Source organism: Arachis ipaensis, chromosome B01 (assembly GCF_000816755.2).
Source record: "Arachis ipaensis cultivar K30076 chromosome B01, Araip1.1, whole genome shotgun sequence".
Classification (NCBI taxonomy): Eukaryota; Viridiplantae; Streptophyta; class Magnoliopsida; order Fabales; family Fabaceae; genus Arachis; species Arachis ipaensis.
This window is the reverse complement of record NC_029785.2, coordinates 46,307,522-46,315,116: the sequence shown is the minus strand read 5'-3', so window position 1 is coordinate 46,315,116 and position 7,595 is coordinate 46,307,522. Positions and strand designations below refer to the sequence as shown.

The 7,595-nt window shown below is 34.0% G+C and overlaps 2 long non-coding RNA genes across 4 annotated transcripts; one reads left to right on the top strand and one right to left on the bottom strand.

Moving 5' to 3' along the window:
* On the top strand, positions 2,807 to 7,203 carry LOC107617997. Of its 3 annotated transcripts, none has more exons than XR_002360904.1 (3): positions 2,807 to 3,017; positions 3,218 to 3,327; positions 7,124 to 7,203. It is a non-coding gene; the product is annotated as an uncharacterized LOC107617997 (long non-coding RNA). The 3 variants fall into 3 exon arrangements; XR_001615119.2 differs by lacking the exon at positions 7,124 to 7,203 and adding an exon at positions 4,545 to 4,841; XR_001615121.2 differs by lacking the exon at positions 7,124 to 7,203 and having other exon boundaries at positions 3,218 to 3,549.
* On the bottom strand, positions 4,139 to 4,513 carry LOC110271005. Its single transcript, XR_002360912.1, has 2 exons — positions 4,394 to 4,513; positions 4,139 to 4,174 (listed from the first exon to the last, which is right to left on the bottom strand). It is a non-coding gene; the product is annotated as an uncharacterized LOC110271005 (long non-coding RNA).

The window sequence follows — 7,595 nt, the reverse complement described above, 5'->3', positions numbered from 1 at the left end:
ACGCCAACTTCACCAAGTGCCACACCAAGTCCACTTCAAGCATCCAAGTGCCACGTCGTTCCCTCTACATGCAACACCATGATTTCACCCCCTTGGGCTAAGCTCCAATGACCACCCAAGTGTCACGCTACTCTACCCAAGTGTCATTGGTGCACGAAATTAGAACTCGCACAACTTCATCGGCAAGTGCACCGAGTCGTTGAAGTAATACCTCAGGTGAGTGAGGATCGATCCCACGAGGATTGTTAGATTAAGCAAGTAATAGTTATCTTACTGGACTTAGTTAGGTAAATAGTAAAAGGTGGTTGTTGTTGTAAACACATAAACAGTAATAGCAAGTAAAGAAAGCAAATAAACAGACTCGAAATAAGACAAACATGATGAAAATAGTTAAGCTCTCAGAGATGTTTATCTTTTCCAGATCAAGACTTCTTACTAGCCATTTTAACAATGAGTGATTCATTCTATGGCAAACCATAAGTGATCAAAACCTAATCTCTTAGCGAATTAATCTCCTCTAATCTTCATCAAAAGCCACTCTCGTGGTCATTCAATTCAGATCAGAGGGTGCAGTTTAGAAAACTAGTTTAGTGCCACAAAAACCTCAATTACCCAATGCCAACTGGATTTTATGTCACTTATCTAACTAGCTTAGGTAAATTGCAGTTTAGGAGGAGTGTTTTTAAGCTGTAGCTCAAGCAAGATAGCTCTCTCGAGAATCACAAGAGCTCATGTAGAATAAAAAGTCACTCTCTCATTCCACCCCAGATTCATAAGATTAAGAACGAAAACAACACCTTATAATTGAATCTAACATTAATTAAAATAGAAGAATAATAATCTTAATCTATGCAAATAAACAGAGCTTCTAACCTTAACCAGGAGGTTTAGTTACTCATAACTTTACAGAGAAAGCAGAGTTCTGAAAAGGAAAAAGATCTGATCTAGGAGGCATCCCTTTATGAGGAAGGAAGTTCCCTATTTATAGTAAAAACCTCTAAGACTAAACCTAGAATTCAAACTAAATCAAAACAAAATCAAATCTAGATCAAATCAAATCTTTTGATTTGAAACTAAAATAAAATATTGAATTCTAAATCTAAAAGATATTGTTTGTAAATAAAAATTATAAAAAGAAAATAAAATAGGCTAAGAAGTGCTAAATCCTCTTGAGAGGCCTAAAGAGGAGTGATTCGGGCTGCTAGGGCGTTTTACTTCAATAATGGGAGTTAAACGCCCAAAGGGGAGTGTAACGATGCTAATTCTAGCCCCCTTACTGGCGTTCAGCGCCGAAAAGGGGAGTTCTGGCGTTCTGGTGGGCGTTTAGCGCTAGGCTCGGCGTTTAGCGGCAATTTCGGCAGTGATTCCGGAAGAAAAGTATAGACTATTATATATCGTTGAAAATATATAGAAATTATCTTTCTAAAGCCATTGAGACCGCATCAATTGAACCTTTGTAGTTCAAAGCATGATTGTTCGAATGCAAGGAGGTCAGAGTTGATAGCATCTACTATCCTTTCTTTGTTGTTGTACAAAACTCTACCAAATTCACCCGAAATTCACCTGAAATCATAAAAACACCATAAAAACTCAAAGTAGTATCCAAGAGGGTTTTTGCACTAAAATATAATAAAACTTAATAAAATCTAACTAAAAACAACTAGAAAATGCTAGGAAAAAGGGTATAAGATGCTTACGCATTAGTCACGCCACTTCACTCAAGTCCAATACCAATTGCAAGGCCCATGACTTCACTCCAAGTAACGGCCAAGCTTTGAATTTCAATTACAAAAAAAGGATCATCACTTTTAGTTTAGATTGATTTGGAAAGATTTTATTTAATTCTATTTTGAATTTAAATGTTAGGTTTATGTTAGAATATAAATAAGTCAAAGGAATTCCACCGGAGAACATATCATCTTATTACACCTTAGCTTATCTGAATTCTAATCCTTGTTTTTGTTTTCTACATCATGAGTAACTAACTCCCCTTTGTTAAGATTAAGAGCTCTGTTTATCTCTTGATGGATTATTAATTTAAGTGTTTATTTTATTTTGAGGTTTATAATTTGATCTATTTCATGATTGAGTTTTTGTTCTTCATCTTTAAAAAATAGAATTGTTAGAAAATATTCTAACTCCATTTTGGATTATTCTAGTATTACTTTAGAAAATTTAATATTAGAATTAGCTTGAAAACTCTTTCTCATGACTTTTTAAACTCAATTAGGAATAATATTTTAAAAAGTGTGTTACATTGTAATTCTCATAATCTTCAATTGGTTTAGAACTTACTTGAATAAGTGACATATAATTCGACCTAGGATCACTCTTGAATTTTATGTGAATATAAATCAGAATTGTGCTTAACCTCTTTTCTTAAATAATTGACTAAGGAATTAGCGATTAATTGGGTTAAAGAGAAATTGAATTGCCAATGAATTGGAACTTAATTATTTATGATTTGTCATGGATTGATCTTTACATGCCTCGAAATAAATAAACACAAGGATTATTTTCTTAGAGAGTGAACATCTCCAAAACTTTAACATTCACATTATTATTGTTTTTTTCTCATTACTTTGTTTATTTACTTTGCCTCTTTTATTTACTTTGCTTATTTACTTTGCTTGCTCAGTCTATTAATCCTTGTAGGAACAATATCCACTAATCGTGGTATTACTTGATACGATTCGGTGCACTTGCCGAGTTAGTTTTTACGCCATCACTCTTACAATGATGGCTTCTGATTAGGTGTTCTCTGAAGATGAAACCAACGTAGCTCATACCACTTCACTCCACTCCTTCTTCTTCTTCATTGCAATGCAAAAACAAAAGCAAGAAAAGAGAGAGAGGGAGCTGGTCGAGTGGAAGTCGAGGAGGATGAGCTCTCCATCTTTTCCTTGTTCTTCGTTGCACCATCATCAGAAGGGGGAAGTGATAGTCAAGAAGTGATTGACCGAAGCTGAGAAGGAGCCACCCCGTCACCCCTCCTATTCTTCAATTTTTCTTTGCTGGTAAAAACCAGCAACGTTAATCTCTTCTCCTCCAAATTTAAAATACTGATTTCTTCTGTTAGGTTCTGTTAAAACAAGCTAAAATCACAAGCAAAGAAGGGTGAGTATCCTTTCCCTATTTCTACTTGGGATTGGCTGAATGGCCTTGTGATTAACAAAATTCTAATTCTTCCTTTTTGATTCTATTAGAACTTTGTTAGAATAGCTGAACCACAAGCCAAGAAAGGGCTGAGTAAATCTTGGAAGAAAATTAACTGAGAAAGGAAGAGAGAGCTTGAGCTGAGTATGACCAAGAGTGAACTCCAACGAAGTAGGGATTATGCTAGTTTAATTTTATGTTTGTGATTATGTGATTAATGATGTTTGATGATAAAATGAATGGTTGCTTGATGGTGACTGCTGATTAGGCATGATGATTATGATTATAGTGCTATTATGATTAATTGTTGCACTATATTACTCTTGTATGATTATATGATGAATGAATGATGAAATGAACAAGAGGTGAGCTCTTAGAGCTGTAAGACTAATATGATTAAGTCTAAGCTAGTTTAAGAAAGATAGAATGATAATTAGAAGAGGATTAAAAGCTTAGGTAACCTTGACATTAAATAAAGAATAGGCAAAATTATGACATTTTGGCATGATATGACATGTATAATCACTGGAAATGTATGATAAAAATAAGTTTGGGTAAAATTTAACTGCAGCAACTCCCTAAATTTAAGACCTATCCTATTGTTAGATATGCTCACAAACAAATATTGGATCTTAGCAATAATGAAATATCTGGCACCATTGAAGACATCATAAGCATCATTGGTGTTCTAAATATTCTTATCTTAAAAAGGAACAAACTTATAGAAAACATACCCAATGAATTGTGCAATATTACTAGTGTGTTATCAATTATATATTTCTCTCATAATAGTCTTTCTGGTCCAATACCTAAATGTCTTAGAGATATCAGTTTTGATAATCTAGATTTTTTGCTTGCTGAATTGGTCAAAGGCGACCAACTTTGCTGTATATATGCCATTTGATATAATCTATAATACATTTCAACAAAGTGCCTTTAGTAGTAAATAGTGCTTGTAGAGTTATGTTAATCATATTATTTACCATCTCTTTTTTCTCCGTGCAGGAGTCAAATATCACTGCATCAGCAAAAAAAGACAATACAGAACAAGTGGTTAAAATGTGCAAAATCTGTTTTTAGAAAAATATTATATGTATTATTTAGTGTAGACCCTAAACCTCATCCAATAGAAAAGAAGGGTGAGTCAGTTCCCTTTATACGAAAAAGAGTGAATACATATATTATTACTCAAAAAACATAAAAATAGCCCATAAAACATTATTAATCACAAACTTACAATTAACTTCAGCCTCTCCATAATCTTCATGGCAAATTGATCACCCTGGACTTTGAAATTTTCCAACTTAGCATAGATTGAATGCAGCACCTTATCAGGAGCATTTTCCCCCAAATAAAAAACCTGGCAAATGAAAATCATATATATAAAGATCAAGTCATATATCCGCCATCGATTGTGCTTCGTCGAGTAAACTTCACGACGAAAAGTAGAGCATACAATTACCAAGGGATAATCCTTGCCTATATGAGTAAAGTGGACTTCTCACAGAACAAATTTGAAGGGAACATTCCGGCCGAACTTGGAAACATGACAAGGATCAGAGCAATAAACTTGTCTTATAATGACTTAACAGCACATATCCCATCTACACTTTCCAAATTGAAAGACATAAAGTTTGGATCTTTCTTCCAACAAATTGAGTGGCAATATAACAAATGTTTTTCTATATAGATTTCTTGGCAAACGACCTGAAATGTAACCAAATAATCATTAACATGTTATAATAACCATCTCTAATTAACAGAAGAGTTTTCTAATGAAATTGAATAGCAGACCTTGTTAATTTCATGGCGTGGGATATCATGAAGATCCTTAACATTAATTTTCTCAGAGTTTTGTGAGAACAAAAACAGAAACAAAACAATATGCCACATTTTCTGCAAGAACAAAAGCATTATGAATTAAAAAATAAATAAATAAACACACCTTAGGCAATGCCTACAATAAAAAACCTCATCACAACATGATGCTCTAATAAAAAACCTCAACATAAATATACAGATTAAATTTCTCAAGTTTTGCAACTAGACGAAAACGAACAGAGCCAAAAGCAAAGAACAACAAAATTAGTAAAAAGTCAATAATAATATACATGTCAGCTTCACCAGAAGACTATTATTGTTGTTGTTACCAGAGAAGTTACCAGTGGAGGTGGCGGTGAGAAAAGAACGACGCGATGATAATCAACAGCAAATCTGGACGGTGATGTGACGATCTGTAACAAAGGAGTGAGTAGAGGAGCCGACGAGACCAAAGGAGGCAACAGTGAGAAAAGAACGACGCGATGATGAGAAATGGCGGATCTGGAAGCAGATCTAGACGGTTATGCGCCAATCAGATGAGGTAGCGCGACCATAGGAGGCGATGGAGAGAAAAGAATAGTGCTATCTAAGAAGACGACGATGGTAACTCCGCAACAGGGGAAGATGAGAATGGTGTGGGTGAGTTAGGATTAGTGAGGGTAATTCGGTAGCTATCTTACTTTATTTAAAATAATTAGCGACCGATTAGTCTATTTAAATTAGTAACCAATTTAGTGATTAATTTAGTGGTTTTTACCCTATTTTTTATCGGTTGCAAAATCGGTCGCCAAAAGTTCCAAAGACATTACTTTTTTATTTTGGTTGCTAATTCAATTGCTAAATTAAAATAGTGACCAATTTTAGTAACCAACTTTATTTTGGTTGTATAAAACTTTATCGGTTGCTAATTTGGTTGCTATTAGTGATAGATTTTGTTGGTCGCTAAAATCGGTTGCTATCCTAACAATTAGCAACTGATTTAGTGACCAGGGCATTAGTGACCGAATTAGCGACCAAACAATTGTTCACCATATTTCACTATCAGTTGCAAAATCAGTCGCTAAAATAAAAAATAGCAACCGATTTTGTGACCAATAGTCCCAAAGACGTTACTTTTTGTTTTGGTTGCTAATTCGGTTGCTAAATTAAAAAATAGCGACCGATTTTAGCGATCAATTTCATTTTGGTGTATTAAAACTTATCGGTCGCTAATTCGGTTGCTATTAGTGACCAATTTTGTTGGTCGCTAAAATTGGTCGCTGAATGTAATTAAGCGACCAACATTTTTTTGGTCCTAGAAATTCTCTATCAGTCGCTAAATTGGTCGCTATTAGCAACCTGTTTTTTCGGTCACTAAAATCGGTCGTTATTCTAATAATTTCTTGTAGTGTTTCCCTCATCACAATAGGTAGGCTTTTAGTTTTTTTCCTGATTTAGGCAATTAGGGTTCCTAATCCGCACTCTCTAATCACTAGCCTGTGTTAAATTTAATTAGGGTTCTATATCACAATTTCATATTTAATCAGGGTTTTTCTATGTCTGGTTCAATTTCTGCCAGGCTGTCTGTGTTAGAAGCTTTCTCGTGCAGAATCGCATATGAGCATTGTTTGTTATTATTAGTGTTGAATTCTGATTTTGTTCTTTATTCAATTTGTGATGAATTGACTTTGTGGTTTTTGTGAGAAGGTATCCTGCGATTTAGGGTTCTGATTTGATGGTTTTTAATTTAGGGGTTTTAGCTTCTAAATGTGTACTGTTTCTAATTTTTAGGTTATAGGTTCTATTTTGGGTTCTTATTTGCCAAAAATAGATTAAGCTAGGGGATTCCATGGATCACAGCAAGGTCTTCGTCAATGCCTTGCAGGTTCTCTTTCATTCTCCTTCTCACTGTTTCATTCTCAGCTCATATTTGTATTTATTTTTCACTGTGTTGACATTTTAACTTTCAGTTACTCTCTGGTTTAATAGCGAAGATGAATTCTATTTTGCAGATAAAATGCGGTGAGAATCGCGTCGTTTCTTAAGTTGTGCACTTGCATTGCTAATTATAGTTGTTGACTAATATATATTATTTGCTCTGTATATTTTTTAATTGTTTTAGTTTCTTTATTTTTATTTTTCAATTAAATTTGTTATTTGAATTTAGATTGAAAACGAATATGGGAATGTGATGGCGGATTATGGTTATGCCGAAAAAGCATACATCAATTGGTGTGCAAATATGGCTGCGTGTTTGCATATTGGGGTTCCATGGATCATGTGCCAACAACATGATGCTCCTCAACCAATAGTATATACATTTATATTTTTACATGATTAATGTTTTGAAGATTATATATTATATTATAATCTTTAATAATAATTTCTATGTGTATATGTGATGAGCGGATATTTTATACGCTTTTAGGGGATAATTTCATATAGTTTAGAGTATGTTTTAGTTAGTTTTTAGTTTATTTCATTAGTTTCTAGGCAAAATTCATATTTCTCGACTTTACTATGAGTTTGTGTGTTTTTCTGTAATTTCAGGTCTTTTCTGGCTGAAATTGAGGGACCTGAGCAAAAATCTGATTCAGAGGCTGAGAAAGGACTGCAGATGCTGTTGGATTCTGACCCTC